The sequence below is a fragment of the Rosa rugosa genome, chromosome 6 (assembly GCF_958449725.1).
Source record: "Rosa rugosa chromosome 6, drRosRugo1.1, whole genome shotgun sequence".
NCBI classification, from domain to species: domain Eukaryota; kingdom Viridiplantae; phylum Streptophyta; class Magnoliopsida; order Rosales; family Rosaceae; genus Rosa; species Rosa rugosa.
In genome coordinates, this window is record NC_084825.1 from 3,438,065 (window position 1) to 3,460,304 (window position 22,240).

Here is a 22,240-nt window from a genome sequence, read left to right on the forward strand (position 1 = left end):
CATCTTTAACATGTGTAGGATTTGGCAGATGGCCGAGTATTGAGACTTGTTCTCATTTGTTGCACCCTGTTAAATCAATTTCTTTCAAGTTGCTGGCAAGCAATAACCGTGATGGAAACTTATCACCCACGAACCCTGAATCTTCAAAATTTTCAAATTACAATGTGGTCGCAGGCCTTCAAGTACATCGATCATCCTCATTGTCAACATTGTTGCTTGGTCTAATAAACTTACAGTGGAGAGTTATCTTGTGTATATGTTTCTTATCAACTAACTTTGCTTTCACTGCTTCTTCTCCATCTCTTACATGCTCCAGATTATAGATAGATAAGGCGTCTCTCAAATGGTTTAACCCATCCAATTCCTCAATTCTAGGTCCAGTCTCCTTACCACCTTCAGAAAAGGTAATGATATGAGATTAGTCAATCTTCCCAATATCCCAACTGGAACTTTCGCACATTCACCAAAATAAACATGTCTCAAGTTGATCATATCAGCAATCATCTTTAGGAACTCTTCAACATGATAAGGGCATTTTAAAGGTCTCAAGGTAATAAAGCTGACCAATAGATTTAGGAAATACTTTGACATTTCTTCCCATAACTTTCATATACCTCAAGTGTGTCAACTTTTCAATTGAACTTGGCAACTTGTCAATGTTTGGCTTGTATAAATTTAACACACGTAAAGATTTAAAGCTAGGCAATATTGTTAAACAGCGACAAGCGTGGCCCGTGGCCCACCATTATACCGATACTGTCCCAACTTAACCACCCATTAGGTGTTGGGTTTTAATCACAAAATGCCTTGGTACAATTGGGTGAGATCCTGATAGCTGAATTTATAGCTATTGATTTTCCTTATTCTCCTGCAAATATGTCGATTGTAATATAGGGAAATAAGGGTCTCCCGCAGAGGATTAAGTTAAACTAATTGCTTCAATGAAAGTTACAAAAACGTGACTGCAGTTCCTACTGAACAGCAGTCGAAAAACAACTTAAAATCCTAACCAAAACAACCCAGAAAAATATGAAAATTTACAGAGACGTACTAGACACACAAGGCGTCCAGCACACAAAATTTGGGAATTTTTGGAGTTCGTTTACTATGAGAATAAAATACGTTAAAACAGAGAACAGAACGTAAAATAAAGAAAAGCTGATTTGAGATTGGTTGATATCAAGATGATGAAACTAGCTAGGAAGGAAGTATCCACCTCCAACAATCACACACAACACACTTTGTCCAATTTACTTCCACTTAACTTAGTTGAAGACGCTCAGATTGGCTCGGTACGCTTGAACACAACCTATTACTCTTTCTTACTTTGTACGCTAGGCAGGAAGTGCTCTACACCTAGACTATTCCCAAGCAATGCAACCTAAAGGTACGTTTATTAGATTAAACATGCAGAGATCATTAAGTTTGAAAAGAGTTTGAGCAATCACTAGGCATCGCAAATAACTTAGAGCCTTGCTAAACCTAGGGTTTTGTCTACTTGATAGTGAAAACCACCAATTACTTCTCTAGACAATTTGAGGAATCCAACTATTGATCCAGGCATCAAATAATCAAAGTATTAGAACCCTAGCATGCATACTAAGTAGGCCTCCAAAGCATACAAACATAGAACTCATCAATGAGAAATCGGTAAACAAAACCTCAACTTTATTAATCGGAAAACAAATTGAATGTCAAAGCATGTTGTGGATCATGTCTAGGGGCTTCAACTGCCCCCTAGCTACTGGAAATTTAGTTACACATAATGGAAGTTAAAAACACAGTTGAGTTCATGGAGAAAGAAGACAACAAAAACCAAGAAATAGGAAAAGGCTGATCGGCGATCGATCGTCGGCAGGCAGCGATCGATCGTTTTCGGTGATGGTTGTAATTCTTCTTCTTCTTCAGCTCTTGTGCGTCTCTCCTCTTCCGTATGTGTGATGGTAGGTTTCTTGAACGTCCAAGGAGAGATTTTATTCAGTTTGTAACTCTTTTCTTCTTTCCTTTTGGGACTCTAATTCCTTGGCTTCCACGAAAAGCTCCTTTATTAATGTTCTGATTGATTTTGGATTCATTGACATCCTTCTATCCAATAAGGGCAGCCAAGAGAATTAATTGCTGAATATCTTCTTCTTCATGTTGCCGTATGCTTCCTTGACTCATCAAGATTCCACACTTCTCCATTATTTGCACATATCTCCTTCCTTTTGCTCATATTTCTTTCCTTGCTTTGGCAAACCTAATAAACATAAAAATAACTAAATTAACCCGAAAATAAGATAAACTAACAAAGTAAATATGGGAAATTACCAACATTATTATCGCATAATTATGCTCCGATCAGATCCACCCACTTATAAGTTATATTTTATTTGTCACTTTTCCAATGTGAGATCTTTCCTCTCCAACACGCCCCCTCACGTGCAACCTAACTCTAGGTCTGCACGTGAAATTAATTAATCCAATTTCCACATTGGAAATTGGGACACAAGTCTCATATCGGAGACTTGGTCGATACAATCCAAGGCCCACACTGGACACTTGGTAATTTCGATGGCAATACAGGGAACTCCAATTTGGGCTCATGATACGTGCCTACGTAGAGACGCAATTGGAGAATGACCCGCTCTGATACCAATTTCAAATCATCCGTTTCCCTTTTGTGTATACAGAAGATCAATTAGCAGATGTTCTTACGAAAGGAGTAGCAAGGAAAGTGTTTGACAACTTGATTGACAAGTTGGGCATGATTGACATCTATGCACCAACTTGAGGGGGAGTGTAGAATATTCTGTAAATATTTACTTTCCTTGTAGGTGTAGATTATATTTTTCCTGTATAATTGTAGGAGATGTTTTCCTATTAGGACTACTCTTGTATCTCGATATTAACCTCCTAGCTGGAGATGAATATTACATTGAAACATAACAAACATATCATAATTCTTATTTTCTACTTGGTATCAAAGCCAAATTCAATCCTTTGAACCTGCACCGTACTCTTTTGAAATCCGAATCCCGTAGAACATCACAAACCATTGAAGTCAAGCCATTCCCAAATCCTGAAATCTCGAAGTCCGAAACAATTCCTGGAAATCAGATTATTGCCGCATATCTTTGTTTGATTAAAGTACTAGCCCACTTGTCCAGCTGCTGCATTGTTTAATTAACAACCACAAGTCTTGTTTGCAATATTGTTTAATTTAAGCCGACAAGACCTGCCGCAAGTACATGACTTTGCATTCTTCTGGGCATTCTGCACGTTGACTGTGAAAGTCCAGAGAGGACTATTGAAACCGAATCTGCAGGCCTTTTTTTTTTTTTTTTTTTTTTTTTTTTTTGGTGATGGAAAGATTTTTATTCAAACAAGAACAACATTACAAACAAAAGACCCAAAACGAGCCCAAATAAAAAGCAACAAACAAAACCAAATAGCCCTACAATCTTCAGCCACAGTGCAGATCGAACAGGAGGGGAGATGACGTAGTGACGTCGCCGCCACCAGCCAAGCCCAAAGGTGACACAGAAACGTCACCAGATCTGCCGATGAAGACATGAAGTCCAACCAAAACAATCCCGTGCAAGTACAGCAGCATAGAACCCATCGAAAGATCTCCATAACCCAAATCTCTAAACCATACAAAACATCCTCAGAAACAAAGTCAGTAACCAAAGCAGAAGAAAAAAAGAAAAAGAGATAAGGAGAAGGAGACTGATCCGCAGAGGGATCAAAGGGACAGACGGCCGTAGACCGTGCAGACCCTTGTTGCACTACTGTATTCAACAGTTTTACGCGCAGGGACGGGAAAAACCCGTTAAAACAGACAATCCAAACAACGCCGACGACAGAGCTCCGATGGACCAAGGAGCAATCGGTGAAGTGGAGTCCGATGGGTGAGGAGGATGTGCATCTTAACCATGATGAATAAGAGATTTGAGACAAAGAGAGATTGGTATGCTGAAAATTAAAGATTAGGAATGGTTGGAAAAGGGGATTTGGGAAGGAAAAGAAAGCAAAGACAAAAGGGAAACCATACTTGCCACCACCGGGGCAGGAGGGAGCTACCACGAGAAGGGTAGGGATAAGCCTCACGAAGAGGGAAAATATCTCCCCCAACTTTCAAGCCAAAGATCCATATCGGAGTGATCTAGATCTGGCAAGAAAGGGGGGGAGGAGGGGGAAAACTGGAAGCTGGGTTGCTAGAGAGAAGGAGGAGCTTCTCTCACTAGAAAACGTAAAGAGATGACATGAATCTACAGGCCTTTGCTTTCTTCTCATTAAGTCTAGCCGACGGACCCACGTGCAAGCCTTGTTTTTTGCTCAATGGAAAACGACCCCGCGACCATTGCACTCCATAATATGCCCCCAGGCTTCTCAACTCCTCCATCACGCCGCCCTCCGGGTAAAATAAATCCATATGCAAATACAAAGTGTCTGCTCTGTGAAAATTTGGGTCATAGCAAGCAACGATGTTATGAAGTAATTGGCTACCCTGATTGGTGGGATTTCACCAAGAAACCGCGAAGGAATATTGAAAAAGCTACCGTAGCTACTGCAGAGGAAGAGCAACCATCTAATGCCTCCGCTAATGTAGCACAGTCAGGTATGAGGAGTAAGGTATCTGTGAATAGTTCTTGGATAATTGATACAGGTGCATCTGACCATATGACTAATGATCCTAGCCTCTTGGAAAAGCTGAAACCCTCATCTCAAAATATTGTTTCTACTGCTGATGGTACTCCAACTCCAGTAACCGGAGAAGGCTCTGTTGTCTTATCTGATACATTAACCCTTGAATCTGTATTGGTTGTCCCTTCATTAGCATATAATCTCCTATCTGTTAGCCAGATTATCCTAGCACTAGCATGTATTGTGACTTTTTATCCCTCTTTCTGTGTGTTTCAGGACATTCTGACTCGGCAGATTCTTGGTTATGGTGTTAGAAGGGGGAAACTCTACTACTTGGATCTGACAGAAAGTGGAGAGCAACAGCTGTTTGGACAAGTGAATCAGGTCAATGGAGTAGAGAATGCTAAGGAAACAGTGTGGCTGTGGCATCGTCGTTTGGGTCATCTGTCATTTCGTTATCTTAAGAAACTGCAACCTCATTTGTTTTCGGTTGTTAGTGATTCAGATTTTCATTGTGATATATGCGAACTGGCTAAAAGTCATCGAATTTCGTATTCACCCAGTCTTAATAAAAGTCCCATTCCGTTTATGAAAATTCTTTCTGATGTTTGGGGTCCTGCCAAGATCCCTTCTCTTTCTGGAGCTCGATATTATGTGACGTTTATTGATGATTGTACCCTTATGACTTGGGTGTCGTTATTGAAGAACAAGAGCGATGTATGTTCCAGGTTCAAAGAGTTTCACAAGATGGTGTCTACACAGTACCAACAGACTATTCGAGTTTTCCAATCTGACAATGGCGGAGAATATGTTAATGGCCCTATGCAGGAGTTTATGCAATCTCATGGAATTCGACATCAGACATCGAATTCGTATACTCCTCAGCAGAATGGATTGGCAGAAAGAAAGAATCGACAGTTACTTGAAGTTGTCCGTGCTTCTTTGTTTGACATGCATGTACCTCGTGAATATTGGGGAGAAGCTGTGAAGTATGCTGCCTACCTCATTAATCGTACTCCTTCTCGGGTGATTGAATTTCAAAACCCTCAGCAGCAACTTCAGAAACTTCTTTCACTTCCGTCGTTACCAAACCTTGAGCCTCGCGTGTTTGGTTGCGTAGTCTATGTTCATATTCCCAAGCCTCAACGCAGCAAGCTTGATGCTCGTGCCCGTAAGTGTATATTTGTTGGTTATGCTGAATTCCAGAAGGGTTATCGTTGTTATGATCCACTTACTGGCACTATACATGTTACGTCCCGAACCTAGAATTAACGATTTGCTCACTATTTAGACGGTAAATGTCGATTACTATCAATTTTTACTTTTTACCGATACTTTAGTGGCCCTAAAAGGCTGACTTTTGTTCGAGGCCGTTTATGAGAAAATTTCCTTTATGAAAGTTGTAGAGGACTTTAAACCGAGCGCGTGCATATGTGGTGCGTAAAATTTGGACTTAGTATGTGAAAGTTATGGCCGAAAATGTAAAAGTTACTATTCATGGTAACATTTGGTTATAAAAGAAGAAATTACTGTGGTAGGTTTCCAAAACCGGAAACCCACCCTCTTCTCTCTCCTCTCCCCCGAACTCTCTCTTTCCCTTTCGGTCACTCTGCCTCCCCCTCGATTTTTCGCCGTCCGGCCACCAACCGACGAACAGCCGGCCACCACAAGAGCGCCTCCTTCCTCCCTGCACCCTAGCGGCCTTGGGTTGTGACGATTTGGCCAAGAAACCTCGGATCGAAGCAAAATTCTTCACAGCTGCAGTTTGGAGTTTTCGTCGATTTCCGGCGATTCCGGCCACCTCCGGTCACCAAACGGACATCGAAGGTCGGGTTTTTGCCAAGGATCATTTCCCCTAAGGTCTTCCATTCCAATTTGTTGTGTGGAGGCCGGATTGGCAATTGCAATATCTAGGGTTCTTGGGTTTTTCTGGAAAAACTTCACCGGCCAGTTTGGAGCCCTTCAAGGTAAAATTGGAACTTGTTGTAGTTGTGAAAAATGTTGGGTCTATTGAGTAGGTGGTGCTTCCAGAATTTGATGACCATCGGAGGTGGTGGCCGCCGGCGAGTGGGGCCCACACGCTGCCACTGTTGGTGGCGCGTGGAGGCGTGTAGGGCAGTGTTTTAATTTCAGTTTTTAGCCTATTAAATTGTAGAGATGTTGTAGAGCTTGTATGTGAAGTTTGGTGAATTTTGGAGAAGTGTGAGTATGGGTTTTGATATATTGTTCTAAGGGTGGAGTTGGTTAATTTATTTACGAGGAATTTATTCATCGGATTTCCTTGGTTCTACCCTAGAGCCCTTAAATTAACGGAATGACGTTAGTGGAAATTTTTTTTGGAGGTTTTGGGTATACAAAGACAATGTGGGGGTTTGGTTTTTTTTATTTGTCGTAATTTAAGTTTCCATCCAGTAATTATGGGTTTACGAACGTTATATTGTACAGGACGTGAGGAGGATTCCCTCGAGGAGGGTTCGGATCGACGGCAGGTTTAGCCGTACACTGTGAGTGGACTTTTGTTTCAAATAAGTGATGCATGCATTTATTTATTAAAGTATGTTCTATTTAATTAACATATTACTTTCCGAGCATATGAATTGATTTCGGAATTCGATTGTGATTTATTACGTGGATTTGCTTCCAATAATGATTTTTATGAAGTATTTATGATTTATACCGGTTGTGAATTTCGGTTATTAAGTTGTTGTGCTCGGATTCGAATTTATAATTGATGTTGATTTTCGACGAATTGTTTTCGATGTGATTTCCGGATTTATACTATTTATATTATATTTATATTCGTCAATTTGAGATTTTATTTTCGGAATGAGTTTTTGATGAAGTAAATCTTCATATTTATGTATCGACTTTCGATTTTGGCATTGGGAATGCCTTATTGATAATCTAATTATTCTTTTAGCGTGTGGGACACGCTGTTGATTTTTGTGACTTACTACGAGAATTTCCGGGTACGGTTGGGAATCGTACCCGTGTTTTCTTTATTCACGGGACATGGGGAAGCATTATAGATTTACTGGATTTGAATGGTTTTTACCCACCATACCTGGGTCGTCATATTTTATTGCTAGCTAGCCTATTAGTACTGCTCCCTGCTTACTATGTGTTCGTGGGTGTGTAAGAGCAGAGCATGGGATGCTCCAGAGTGTGGGACACTCCGACCCGAGCCTAGGAGGCTCCCTTCTTTCGTATGGTGAAATTTCTTCCCCATATTTTATCGTTACTTGACTAGCGGGGCTAGTCCGATTTCTTTTAACCAGCGGGGCTGGTATGTTTTTCACGAGTTTTTGAGTTTAAAGAAATATGTTTTATAAACGTTGCATGCATCGAGATTTTATAAATTTAAATCTGTGGGAAAGTATAAACTTTTCTTCCGTTATGCTTATTTATTTTGTCCACTCACGCTAACGTTTTTATGTACTTTCCCCCTGGGCCCTTTGGTTTCAATTGCCCAGATCGCAGCGTTGCTGACCGGCTTAGGAGTGGAGGCTAGCACCACCTTTGCTATCTATCCTCAGTAGGTTATTTATTAACCTACCTTATGTATCATATTTCGAGTGTGTTCTATAGATTGCTCTGATTACCTTAAAAGGTTGGATTTATACATTTGTATAATTATGAGTGTATGGGAGTTGTATAATATTGGAGGAAGTTGAAAGATTTGAATTGCTGGGTTGTAATTTATATCAGTGGTTATGTTGGTGTAGTACGATGTTTATATTTGGAAATTTGCGGATTGTTGCTAGGAAGCAGGGTGGCTTCACAGTGTCTTATTAAATTCAGCTACTTTCAATTCAGACTTCTAGAAGCCATTGGGAAGTCAAGCACAAACCCTTATCAAAATGTTTACGTTAACTGCCCGAAACATAAGACCTCCAGTTATAGACTGCACTCACGTGCAGATTGTCGTGATCTTTCCGAAGAACAAGTAATCCAAAGATTTTCTCCCCACCCTCCATCGACAGAGATGTCAACTGAACGAGGAGGAAATCAACATCCTATTACTGAAGGCGAGAAAGTTCCCGCCGCCCAGCCTAATCAGGCTGGCGATACGTCTAGCATCACCCAGGTAGCCGCGAGCGCAGTTACAACTATTGACTTTGTGCCTATTCTCGTTCCAGAAAATGCGACCATAGAAGAGCGGCTTAATATCCTTTAACAGAATTCTGCTGCATACCATGAGAAGATGGAAAAAGCCCTTGCGGAGGACCGTCGACGGCTTGATGAGTTCACGATCTCGGTCAAGAGGCTTGAGCTAGGGGCACAACAAACACAAGGTCAATTGGATGGCATGAACCAAAAAAATGCAGAAGAACCACGAAGAGCTGTTGGTCGCAAGCAAACACATCGCTTCAGAAGTCGCGACGATTCGCAAAGAAGGATCCAACGTCGTGACCCAGGTGGCCATGCAGAAGGCTGACCTTGATCAGGCCAGAGAGGTTCTACATAAAACTCTAGGAGATCCTAGTGCCATTCTAGGCTCTCTAGGTCAGTCCCCCATATCTGGCAAGTACATACCACCAAATGCTCGAGAAAAAGCAAGCGGCGGCAGTACAACCACATCCGTTACTGCTGTATCAGTCAAAGGTAAAGAGACTACTGTGGCAACGGGTGGGAAGAACAACGCCGCGTCATCAGTCACGCAAGGGACCAGGACTTTGAAAATCAATGAAGGGGCCTCTGTTGGTCATAGCTTGTTTCCCCAATATGACAGCGACGGAGTTGAATACGTGCACCACGATCCACCTCCAGCAAGTCATTATGGTATCGACCGGGTTGAAAGTCCAGCGAAGGTCACCGCAGCCACAAAGGGTCAGTCAGCAGTGGGTTTTACGTCGCAGACGTCAACCCGACACAAAATGACCCATGGAGGTGGCATATCTTTAGTTAATCAGGCTTCACAGGCGCCACCGCTGATCTGGCCAATTGATGATACAGTGGTTCACCCACCTCCTCCTGATCCAAGATATATAAGGAGAGAGGAGGTAGAAGCAATGATCAGGGCCGCGAACCAGAGGCCTAACCTGGAGGAGGCCTACCAAGGGCCATTCCCACCGCATATTACACAGACACCTTATCCTAGGGGATATAAGAACATTACGTTCTCTACTTTCTTAGGAGAGGAAGTCGAAAATGCCGCGGCCCATTTGGTTAGGTTTCGAGTACAGTGTGGCCAGTACCAGAACGACGACAATCTGAAGTGTAACATCTTCGCTACTTCTTTATCGGGGTCTGCCTTCACCTGGTTCACTAAGCTGCAACCGGGATCAGTTGCGAGTTGGCCCGCGATGGAGAAGCTGTTCAAGGAAACCTTCGGGACTATCGAGCCGGAATTAGATCTGGCTTCACTCACTCAGATGGCTCAGCAGCCAACTGAATCCGCTGTCATGTACCTTCAGCGCTTTCCGATCCAGAAAGGAAAGTTGAACGTGATTCTGCCGGAGAAAGAATTGGTGAAATTGGCAATCAAAGGCTTAGATCCCCGCCAACGCAAAAAACAGCATGGAAGCATGTTCAATTCCATGGGGGAACTGATCACAGAAGTAGGAAGTTTCGAGCACTTGCTCAGGGAGATGGACGCTATGAAAAACGCCTCGAAGGGGACATACATCCCAGGGAAACGCCGAATAGTGGCTGCACTCAGCCATCAATCCAGTTCCTTTGATCCTTAATACAAGAGTGAGGAATCTAGTACAGCAGAGGCTGATGAGTCTGAAGAAGATGAGATAGCTGCCTTGGAACTCACCGGGAAAAAGGCTTCAACGCTAAAGCAACTGAAGCTGTGCAAAGAGCCGGTGAAGCTCAAGTCGGTGGTTTTCACCAAACCAGAGTTCGCAAGTTATACTTACGATGCGAACAAAGCGCATGAAATCTTAGATGAAATGATCGCCGCGAAGATGGTGAAAACCGACTTCGGCCCATTTCCCAAACCAGAGCAGCTAAGGGGGAAGAAATACTGCAAACTCCATAATATGTGGAATCATAATACAGCCGATTGTGTTAAGCTGAAGGATCAGATCCAAATCTGGTTAAATAACGGTAGTTTGCAAGTAGAGTCACCGAAAACAGCAGCAACGTTGGTGGACCTAGATCCATTCCCAGATACCGGCATCAATATGGTGGACGTGGCATGGGGTGAAAAAGATCAGCAGAATCAAAGTCCAGACCATGCGGCTAAGGATTTGAAAAGGGTTGGAGACAAAGTCATGAAGCGGGAATCCAAGACTCGTTTACCCATCGTCCTATGCTCGCGGTGCAAGGAAGAATGTGACACTCAAGCCCTAGATGAGGAAACATCTCAGACTGTCCGCTTTGGATCTCTGCCGCCAATACGGTTAGTATCATCCTCTAGAAACTTCCAACCATGCAGCCCAAGAGTATACAGTGGTTCAGAAACTCTTTCTCCAAGGGATTCAAACTTATTCAAAAAGTTGAAGACCGCGAGGGAAGAAGAGCAAGTAGATAAGCGGCAAGGGGTTTTAACCAGACCTTACATTCCGCCAGTGTCGACATCCTCCATCAAAGAAGGGAGATGGTATACACAGAAGAAAGGCAAGGCGGTGGAGATGAGCTCTTCAAGGAAGAGAAAACTCCAGCGGAGGTTTGGAGAAGCAAAGCGAACCTTGGAAGCACTAGATCAAGGACTGATCAAACCATCGCAATTACTGAAACCTCCAGAAGAGTATCAGAGACAATTGGAGGCACTGGCCTCCAAGAGATTCGTTTCCCCGCAAGTTCAGAAACAGCAGCCCAAGGTATCACACAAAGAGCAAAAGCCACGTGCCCCCAAGAGCAGCGCTCAGGAGAAGTCCCTAGTTCCCGCGAGGCAAGAACCGCCGCCATCTCGTAAAGTCAATGTTTGGCGGAGAGTATCTCGCGAAGGAAGAAATAGCGAGCCTTCCATCTTTGACAGGCTGGGGGGGCAAAGACAATCGGTCCGCAATTGTGCAGAAAGTTCAAAGCTTGGTGGTCGCTCTCCCAGAGGAAGTGCCAGCGGCAAAACAATTTTTCGAATCACTGAACCAGGTTTCCATGGTACAGGAGCACGAACAAGCCAAGGTGGTGATCCCCGCAGAGGAATCGTTGGTTGCTTTCATGGTTAAACGGTTCAACGCCGATATCCCAGCAGATGAACACAAGCTCAATCTTGATGATGACATGGACGAAACAGAAATGGTGGATACCTCTTGCAATATGGTTTATGTGCTCCCTGCTAAGTATGCCTTACCAGTCGCTGCGCAGGAATGTGTAGAAACTGACGCGATTGGAGAACAGCAGTTGCAGATCACTTCAGCCGCAACAACGCAGGTGAAAGAAGCAGTGTTCCTTGAGACTGAAGATGCTAACAACAAGGGTTTCTTCATGAGCTTCACAAGACCCACACCCGCCATGGTGCAACACATGCGACCTTTGTATATCACAGCAGAAATTAATGGGACTAAGGTCAGCAAGATAATGGTTGATACCGGCGCAGCTGTGAATGTCATTACTACCAGAACCATGCATCTACTAGGGATCAAGAAAGAGAAGATCCAATCCACTTCCCTTACGCTAAAGAACTTCGCGGGGACTGTGACCAAAACATTGGGTTTGATTTTCCTACGAGTCAAGGTGAGTCCAGCAGAAGGGGTTTACGCTTTCTTTGTTACAGATTGCTATGCGGCATATAGCGCAATTATGGGCCGCGACTGGATCCACAGGAGTTATTGTGTCCCATCCACCCTTCATCATGAGCTGATCATATGGGACAGAGTCGCGGACAAGGCAGAAATTGTTAAAGCAGACCCGCGACCTTTTTCGGTGTCCGCCAACTACTTGGACGCAAGGTATTACCTAGAACCAATCTCTCCTTTACAAGTCGTTGGTATTGATGATAAGGGCCGCCCCACAGGGGTGAAGACCTCTGAATTGGCACAATGGGGGCTCGCGGTCGCAAAAAACGACCTCGAAAGGCCTGGATATGCGGTGACATCTCCAAGTGCTAATTAATGGATCACAAACTCATGGAGGAAGAGGTAGAGGCCGTCCATTCCTTGTATGAGAGGCTATCCTCATACTTGGTGGAAACAGAGGCCTATGATCGAGTCGCGACCTTAGAAATTGTTAATGAAGAGTTCACGGACCAAGAAGAGGAGGAAGAAGAGATTCAGCTTGCTCCAGCGGCATTGGATGACACACCTCTGAAGGTTAGGGACCCTACTAAAAAGGTCAATCTGGGAACAACTGATGAGCCTATAGAAGTGGCTATCAGCACTTACTTAGAGCCTAGCGAGAAACAGAGGCTCGTCGAATTATTGCTGGAATTCAAGGACTGCTTCGCGGAAAAATACGAGGACATGCCAGGCCTATCACCAGACTTGGTATGCCACCAACTACCAACGCTGCCTGATAAGAGGCCTGTGAAGCAAAAGCCGCGAAGAATGAACTCGGAGACCTAAGTTCTGGTCAAAGAGGAAGTCGAAAAGATGTACAAGTCGGGCATTATCAGGGTAGCCAAGTACAATAAGTGGCTGTCCAATATAGTGCCTGTTCGCAAGAAGAATGGCAAGATGAGGATCTGCGTAGATTACAGAGACCTTAATTTGGCTACACCTAAAGACATCTACCCCATGCCTGTTGCGGACATGTAGGGCACGAACTATTGTCTTTCATGGATGGTACAGCGGGATATCACCAGATTCCGGTCACGGAAGAAGATAGACACAAGACCGCATTCCGCTGCCCTGGGTTTGCAGGAGTTTTTGAATATGTGGTCATGCCTTTTGGACTGAAGAATGCGGGAGCAACATATCAGAGAGCCAGCGAACAAGGCAGATACTTGTTGCTATACACATGGCGAAGCAACCACCAAGGAAGAGAAGGATCCTCATTCGCGATCAAAAGCAGTCTTCTTCGCATGGGGGGCACGCTAAAGTTCTAATCTCCTACAACCTGTCCAAGTTTCATTAATTCACTGCATACCAGACATCAGATCCATGGTGGGGGCAATAAAGTTGGCAAAGAAAGCGTCAGTTCATAACAAAGGCAATTCAGATTATGGCATTCAAGCTTTATGGCCTATTTAGAGGCCTATATGGAAACAGTCAAGCCAATACAAGTGGCTTGGAAGCAACAACATTATAAGAGTAGTGCTGACTCAAGACCTCTTCAGTCAAAACGAAGACCTTTGACTTCGAGGTCTGGGGGGCAATGTTTGGACCCAAAATGAGCATTTTGGCCTGACAAGGCACGTCTTGGAGAAATTGAGCCAATGTCAGTGGCTCAAGCTATATATTGTCGACAAGTTTGAAATATATATATATATTTAGAGGCTAAATAAAGCCTACTATGAAAGTATGGAAGCATGAAAAGTCAACTTTAGCACATTTTCCTACTTCGGCTAGGAGAAACCGAGCTAAACAAGGAAGGAGGGGCGGCAGACTAACCAAACGAAATCCAAATGAGCTGAAACTTTCTAGATTAAATCTAGAAAGCCCAAGGATCATTTCTTAAGAAGAGTGCCAGAGCTATTTTTGAGTGGAAGGCCTTCAAACAATCAGTCCAATTTTCTGCAGAAGCAAAACTGGAAAACTGGACCTGTAAGAGGTCCAGCAGCGTTTTCGGCCCAACCACTATACCAAAAGCTCTGAAATTTTACCAGGATGATCTACACTCATAGTGGAACATTTTTTATGAGGAAGTCGAAGGCCCATTCGGAACTCTTGATAGAGATATGATTGAAGGAATAAAGGAGCCGAAAGTGATTCAAAATCACTCCAAAATTCATCATTTCTATCTCCATTTAGTGCTCCATTATCTCCATTTAGTGCTCCACCTCCACCTCCATTATCTCCATTAGTGCTCCACTATCTCCAATTAGTGCTCCACTATCATTTGTTTAAGGCCAAACACTTTGGCATGGTAGCCTATAAATAGAGGTTACAATGAAACACAAAGAACACACATTCACAACATCAAAACATCTCTAAGATGATCTAAGTTCTCCCTAGAGCAACCTCTCTAAGAGCAACTCCTCTCCTTCTCTTTCTCTTACCGGTGATCACACTCCTAGTCCTAGTCTTCTCAGAAGCCGACTTTTAGTGCCACCAAACCCTCTGCCAACGTACTTCGGTCCTAGTCTCCTCGGGAGCCGACGGTAGTGCCGCGACCACAACGGTTACAGAACCAGCCAAGCAAGGGTAACGCCCTAGCAACCCAGCCAAGCTAAAGTCACGCTTTAGAAAGATCTCAATACTTCCCGGTGATTTCGCTCTGCTCAATCTGCAATATTGAGTATCGACTTGTGAACAAGAAGAAACTTCAGCAAAGTCCTCACCACGAGGCACAAAGAATCTCGCGACGAGGTTGGTGCTCTCCTCGTCTACAATCGCTCGACAGAAGTCAAGTCAAGGGACACCCCCGACGACCGCACCCGAACGGTGCTGGCACGCCCAAGCAAGAAAAGAGACTGTTGACCAGCTGCAACAAAATTGGAGCCAAACAGGACCTTGGGCAATTGAAGTACTTTCTTGGAATTGAAGTTGCAAGGTCTAAGAAGGGGATTTCTTTGTCCCAACGTAAGTATGTACTTGACTTGTTAACTGAGATCGGAATGCTTGACTGTAACCCTATTGAGACACCGATCGAGATGAATCACAACCTCGCCATCTATCCGGATCAAGTTCCAACTGATAAAGAAAGGTACCAACGTTTCGTAGGAAGACTTATTTATCTTTCTCATACTAGGCCTGATATTGCTTATGCTGTGAGTGTGGTCAGTCAATTTATGCATTGTCCTAGTGAAGAGCATATGGATGCAGTGTATCGTATTTTGAGATATCTTAAAATGGCACCTGGAAGGGGTTTGTTGTTTGAAAAAAAGGATGAGTTGGAGGTTGTGGGTTACACAGATGCAGACTGGGCTGGTGATAAGACGGACAAACGGTCCACATCTGGGTATTTTACATTTGTTGGAGGGAACCTTGTGACTTGGCGCAGCAAGAAACAGAAGGTTGTTGCTAGGTCAAGTGTTGAAGCTGAGTTTCGAGGTATGGCGCATGGAGTATGTGAGATGTTGTGGATTCGTAATGTGTTGAAAGATTTGAGTTTTAAGCTCAAGAAGCCTATGGATTTGCATTGTGATAGCAAGTCTGCTATTGAAATCGCTCATAATCCTGTTCAGCATGACCGGACTAAGCATGTGGAAGTAGATCGACATTTCATTAAGGAAAACCTGGACAGGAAAATCATCCGTTTCCCTTTTGTGTATACAGAAGATCAATTAGCAGATGTTCTTACGAAAGGAGTGGCAAGGAAAGTGTTTGACAACTTGATTGACAAGTTGGGCATGATTGACATCTATGCACCAACTTGAGGGGGAGTGTAGAATATTCTGTAAATATTTACTTTCCTTGTAGGTGTAGATTATGTTTTTCCTGTATAATTGTAGGAGATGTTTTCCTATTAGGACTACTCTTGTATCTCTATATTAACCTCCTAGCTGGAGATGAATATTACATTGAAACATAACAAACATATCATAATTCTTATTTTCTACTAATATGCTCTCAAGTGCTTCTCTCTTAGAAAATAGTGAGCGCAAGTTTGTCATGTTTGATACTTGCTCCGCAAGATCATGCTCATGCATCTTGCATGCGGTAATATTACTGTAGAAGTCTTTCTAACATCTTGAAAAAATGACTTTTCTAATAAGATGTCAAAATATTCATTACCTCTATCCTCCATCTCTAAATTAGTTTTGGTTGGGACAGTGTGAAGCCATCCTTCAGCCATACAAAGTTGGACCAATTGTCAGCCTTTTCTATTTCAAAATCTTTGATGATCATTGAGCAGTATGCAAAACACTGTTTCAATGATGAAGGTTTCAATTCATCAAAATTCAACTTTAAAATTGACATGATTCTGTCTTCTTCTTCTGGTAAATCCCATATTTTACTTTCTACAATTGAACTTCATTCATTGCTCGTTTTAGAGAGCATAATGTTTCCTACTACCAACAATCAAATTGGGAATGGAATTAGATTTCAACACAACAATACTATAGTCATCTTCAATTGAATATTAACAGCTTATTGTATATCACTATTATTTGTTTAATTTTCACTACACCAACAATATATGGAATAGAAATTCTTGTTATCAAATTAAAGTAAAAAGAAAGCATCGTAAAACATACCTTTTTGTTCGCGGAATAGATAGTAATTCCTTTATTTTTCCCATGAGAATGGAAATGAAATTTCCGAAGAGCTTTCCATTCCGATGTTTGGTAACTTAAGGAAAGTTATCCGGAAAATTGATAAATTAAAAGTTTGTAATGTAATAAAATAATGTGTTGCAAGTAATAAATGCAATGAAAGAAATGAGGAAAGTGATTCCTTTGGAGTATGGAATGAACTATTTTTCCTTCTATTTTCCTTTGCTTTAGAAAAATATTTCTTTTCCTTTTACATCCCAAACACAAAAAGGAACAACTTTCATTTCCCGATGCTTACTTTCCGCGAACCAAACGAGACCTAATGATAGACTTCCACACTTTTTGGCAATCTCCCTTCTAATTCTCTCTTGATCTTCAAGTATAGGAACACTTCCGACTGGAATTGCTTTATCCTTCAATATGAGCCAACATTCATCGTCTGATAGTTTTTTCAAATCACACTACAAAGGTCTCCACCATTTTTGCTACTTTGCCACTGCGGGTAGTAACAACAACGCGCGCTGCTTCCTTGAGTATCGGTAATTCTTAGCAAACAACTCTTCAAATCATTCCATTTTCAGCATCTTATTCCATGCATCATCAAGTCTAAGAAGGTATCTCTTTCCTTTCAACTCTTCTCGGAGAATATTACATATTGCATCTATAGCTTTCACTGCAACATTTTCTGGTTTAAGATATTCCAAGATCCCTCTTAGAATTGAATTGACTTCAAAAAGGATAGATACACATATCCATATCTTTTTCTCAAAGTGCCTACACCAAAAGTCAGAAATTCAGCCATCGATCTTAACTCAAGAAAGTCAAGAGGCCAAACAAGGACAGAATGCTTGATTAGTTGAAGAAACTAGAAGATGGATGAAAATCGCTCCTTTATGAAATTATTAGGCTCTTTGGACTTGAAAAGTGTACACGCATCTTCAAAATTTGCGGACATATTTCTGTTCAAAAGTAGTTGTGGATAGATTCTCTAGCTGCTTTCAGATAATAGATGCACTCTTGATATGTCCAACAGTGGTTTTGGACATCTCTAGCTGTTTTTAGGCCAATAGATGCTCCAGTTGCTAAGGACTTGTACACCAAGGTTGACTTTGCTTGGCACTTGGCAGAACTTGGAAGTCTTTGTTTGGAAGAAGTGGAACTAGGCCACGTAACCAAGTTATTAATAGAGGAGTCTTTGGTAGATGGTTTAGTAGCAATGGTCCTTGTTATGTACTGCAGAAAGAGCTAGAGATTTTAAACCTTTTGATCTAGAAAACAGAGAGACAGCAAGTGAGGCAATGAAATGGTAGAAGATGAATAAACAGACTAGTCTTTTTTCACGGAGAAACTTTACAGACTCGAAATTTCCAGTGGCAACTATCTAAGCACCTTAAGGAACCAGAGGCACATGGAACATTCATACACTATGAATGTACCAAACTTCTTCTTTCTACAAGTTAGATTCAAGATCCACTCAGGAAAGTTATTTAGATATTGAAGAACCATTATCTTATTGTTCTATGAATATGCATCATCATTCATGTTTTACCATCGTTTTCTGAAACTAACGAATCCTGAACTGGAAAAGAAAATCCAATAAGGATATGTCTGCATGCCATCCTCAATAAGTTCATTTTGACCAAAAAAAAAAAATAAGTTCATTGGTGACAACAAAGAGATAGCATTTGGCTTTGCAAACAAAGGAATTAGAGCCTTGATAGACAAATTTTATAATCACAATTCATCAATATGATGACTAAGGAAATATATGTAATCCAGAAAACAAATACTAATTATTTCTAAACTTCTGAGTTTCCAATTAGCAGTTTTCCTTCAGATGATTCTTCTCCTCAGCTAGCAGAAGGATGGGAGAAAAAGGTTTGTCGAGGGCCTTGTTATTCTCTAAAACAACTATTGTTTGCTCTAGATGCTACCCCTGCAATCTAAATCCACTCTCTTGGCTTCACTTCTCATTTGACTCTATACTTTTCACGAACTTCTTAGCCTGCCAGAATACTAAGAGATGAGAAGAGCAATTCAGGTTAATTTGAGAGACGAGAAAGCAATCTACAGAAGGAAAACTGTCCAGGTTAATATGAGTAACAAGAGTTTCACTTCAAAAGGGAATTTTGATGACCATTCGTGATGAGTTTACCTTCTTCACTTGACCATAACTGGCTAGTTCAGCAGCATTAATGATAGCATTACGTGCAATGTTAGGTCCAATCCCAGTCCAGAGATCCCCAACTCCCTCCTGATTTTTTTTTGCAAAGTACCCATGTTAAAAAGTCAGAAAAAGAAGAATTCAATGGTGCTCCCTGAAAATTCCAGTATCAATGCACAACATGTTAAAAAGTCAGAAAAAGAAGAATTCAATGGTGCTCCCTGAAAATTCCAGTATCAATGCACAACCTGTCTCAAAATGGTGGAATACGCATTCAGTGCGCCAGAATAGCGCCTTGGTGCGCCTAGTGGTAGTTTTCCCTCAGCTTGAAGTCTTAACTTTTACAAGATCAGTTGATTTGCCACTGATTGCTAGAGCACCTGTTCATAAGAAAAGTACCCACTTGCTTTAAATCAAACAACAAAGAACACAGCATAAGTGCAAATATTACCGCCCATCTTTCCATCTTGGAAATGAAAGAAAACAAAACAAAAATCCAACTTCCAGCCAAATCAATGATAAGCCACCACTAATATAGTTCACATTACGACTTTCTTCTTTCCCTAAACTAGCAGAAATAAATGAAAATATATTAACATCCACAACCATGCTTTGCCTGCTCACCTGTAGTTAATGCAGCAAGAATTTTCTTTGTGAAAGGAACATCTCCAATAAAGTCATTGCCCGCATGCAAGGTCCTAATCTGTCAAGCACACGATTCATACACTAGTATTAGATACCAATAAGTTAATGCCAGAAAGTATATATGAACTGTAAATAACAAATCTCATCCAATAGTTCACTGGATATATATGTTCAGCCAACTCATTTAGAGTTCAGGACTTCGTCACATAGCAGTCTGCAATTGATTTCAATATCAAGAATTTAAATTGTACAATAGTTTGGCACAACACAGATCTAGCCTAGCCATCTGTTCTTTCAAGAACCATCTGTTGATCAGTTTCACCAACCTGGAACAAGAGGATTTCAGAGCACCTCTACATATGCTCGATCTACCTGACACGCAGAAGTTTGTGAAATGACTACTTCATTCAAACTGAAGCAACCTGAAGGCAAAGATCTTCCTGCTTGAACATGAGCTTGAACTGCCTTGAAAAATCAATTCAAGATTGGCCTTAACCTCACAAATCTGAGCTTGTTTCAGCTATGCCATATCATCCGTCAGAAATCACCCAGTGTTTCTATCCGAAGAAGTCGGATTTGATGGCTATGAGTTGCTTTGGAGTGCAACAAGAGTACAGGACTAAAATCCACAATACTGCTTTGTAGTACACATTTCTCTTAATTTGCTGCAAAAGGATAAGGAAGAGTTGGATTACATATGTAGTACATAATTCCTATCTGGACAAGGATAGCAAAAATGTAATGATGAATCACAAGGTTATACCTTTTTATGCAGCACTTTGAAGGCCACTTCAAACGCACAAACTGAAAGCTTCTTTTTCTGAAAGGGAACCTGTTGGCTTGGCACCAAGATAGAATCAAGTCCTGGATTTTCCTGCAGACCACAGGAAAATAGTCTGATACTAGATATTACGGCCCGCACGATGCTGCGGGAATATTGTCGTTCTGGTTCAACTTAATTATACTGCAATTACAAACATTAGATACATTATACATCTATAAACGGTATTGTTTTACATTTTCTAAAATCTACAGCCCAATGACACTCAAACTACATGTACATTGATCAACACAAATGGCACTACTTGGTAACCAAAAGCAAAAACAATTTCGCACTCAGTTAAGAAAAACAAAACTTAACAATGACCAAAAGCAAGCTAGAAGAGAGCTGCTTCAAAAAGACCCTCTTGCCCTTGAACCTTCCAGCCCGAATGATCAACACAGTTCCAGGGGTAATGCTTGCAGTTAGTATAGGTAATGTATCTGTTTAATATAGGGATGCACCAAAACAGTAGGAGCATACAAAATCTAAATGGAAGAAAAGATCATTTAGCTGAAAGGATCTCATTGTTTTCTACACGGCCAACCATCTGGCCGTAGTCGATCAAATACAAACAATGAAGTGGAATTGAGGGAGATGCGCAGAGTCTGCATATCTGCACTTTGATTTGGAGGTCGTTTTCTAAGGGTTGGATATCTTGAATTATTGCTGTGCGCATTTTTACTATTATCTGTAAACAATTTCAACAAATGTAATTTAACTAGATATTCAATTCTGGGCAGCCTATCTAATTTTATTTTGTTCTTGTTAATATCTAACAGAAGTTACTTAGAGCTATCTTCAATAAAAATAGAAAATGTTATACAGATCACAGCCTACTAAATAGTTGTAAAAATCTTTGACCAGTTTCCTTACTCTGACTTCTTACTAACTAAATAAAGAATGAGCAAACTTTGGCATATTAAATTCTGTATACAAATGGCTTCAGTGTTAGTGTAAGTAGTAACCAGAGTAGCCATATATGGTTAGAACTTGAGGTAGAGACCCAAAATAAAAGCATTTGTAAAGCATATGTATCAGCATGAAAGAAGAAATTTAAATCTCTTTTCACACCCATACACATATAAATGGAGAGAGAAGAGCATTACCTCTTTTTCAAGCACAGTAGTTATTTTTAACTACCTTTAACATTCATTCCTTGTCAGGGCAGAATTTGCAATAGTGATTCCTGCAACCACATTGAAACTATGAGAAATTGAATCCATTTAGCCCCGTTAAAAGAAACATTACCCTGAAAATAATCAAATACAATCAATGCAGATGTTGATACATAAAAAAGCACACAGCAGAGCAAATTCCAGTCATGCAAGTAACGAAAAGCTCACAATTTTTTTTTTTTTTTGGAGCTTCAATATTTGAATATACCAATATTCGTTTTTTCCAATCAACCACCATTGGCCTCCACAGAATTCCACGCACAAACTCATTTAGGTAGATCAAATTACAGTACCAAATTAAAGTCTTGAGCAAATCCCAATTACAAAAAAAAAAAAAAAAAGACCAATTATTTAGCTAGTTATGTATATTTTGACTATTACTTAAAGCAGCATGCCTAATCTTACAGGATACTCATGATTGAAACCCAACTCATGAGGTGCATCACATCCTGTAATATTTGGATAACACTTGTAGTAACCAATACCTAAACGGCAATGATTAGCTATATCATGGCAACCAATACCTGTATATAGTGATGAGTAATTGCGAACAAAGATATCAACATTACATGCAGACAAAAAATCAGAAAAAT

General features: G+C 41.3%; 2 protein-coding genes and 1 long non-coding RNA gene across 10 annotated transcripts in view; 1 reads left to right on the forward strand and 2 right to left on the reverse strand.

The window, feature by feature from the left end:
• The window catches only part of LOC133714316 (putative disease resistance protein RGA3), a 46,561-nt gene that overhangs the window by 19,269 nt on the left and 5,052 nt on the right, over positions 1–22,240 (reverse strand). Inside the window, exons 3-9 of one of the 8 annotated variants that reach the window (XM_062140411.1) lie at positions 21,579–21,658; positions 20,413–20,613; positions 20,072–20,314; positions 19,629–19,975; positions 19,253–19,384; positions 18,996–19,094; positions 18,483–18,845 (exon numbers count right to left, since the gene is read on the reverse strand). The exons of 2 other annotated variants lie outside the window; for them this stretch is intronic. The gene's annotated coding sequence lies outside the window, so the exon portion shown is untranslated. Of the gene's footprint in view, positions 1–18,481; positions 18,857–18,995; positions 19,159–19,252; positions 19,385–19,628; positions 20,315–20,412; positions 20,614–21,578; positions 21,659–22,240 lie in introns of those variants that run through there. 5 more of the 8 variants (XM_062140408.1, XM_062140413.1, XM_062140410.1 and 2 more) reach the window with 5 other exon arrangements.
• The window catches only part of LOC133716077 (mitochondrial uncoupling protein 1-like), a gene marked incomplete at its 5' end in the record, with an annotated part of 49,889 nt that overhangs the window by 11,266 nt on the left and 16,383 nt on the right, over positions 1–22,240 (reverse strand). The window lies entirely within an intron of this gene.
• LOC133714328 (uncharacterized) lies at positions 7,071–8,375 on the forward strand. Its single transcript, XR_009848596.1, has 2 exons — positions 7,071–7,133; positions 8,103–8,375. It is a non-coding gene; the product is annotated as an uncharacterized LOC133714328 (long non-coding RNA).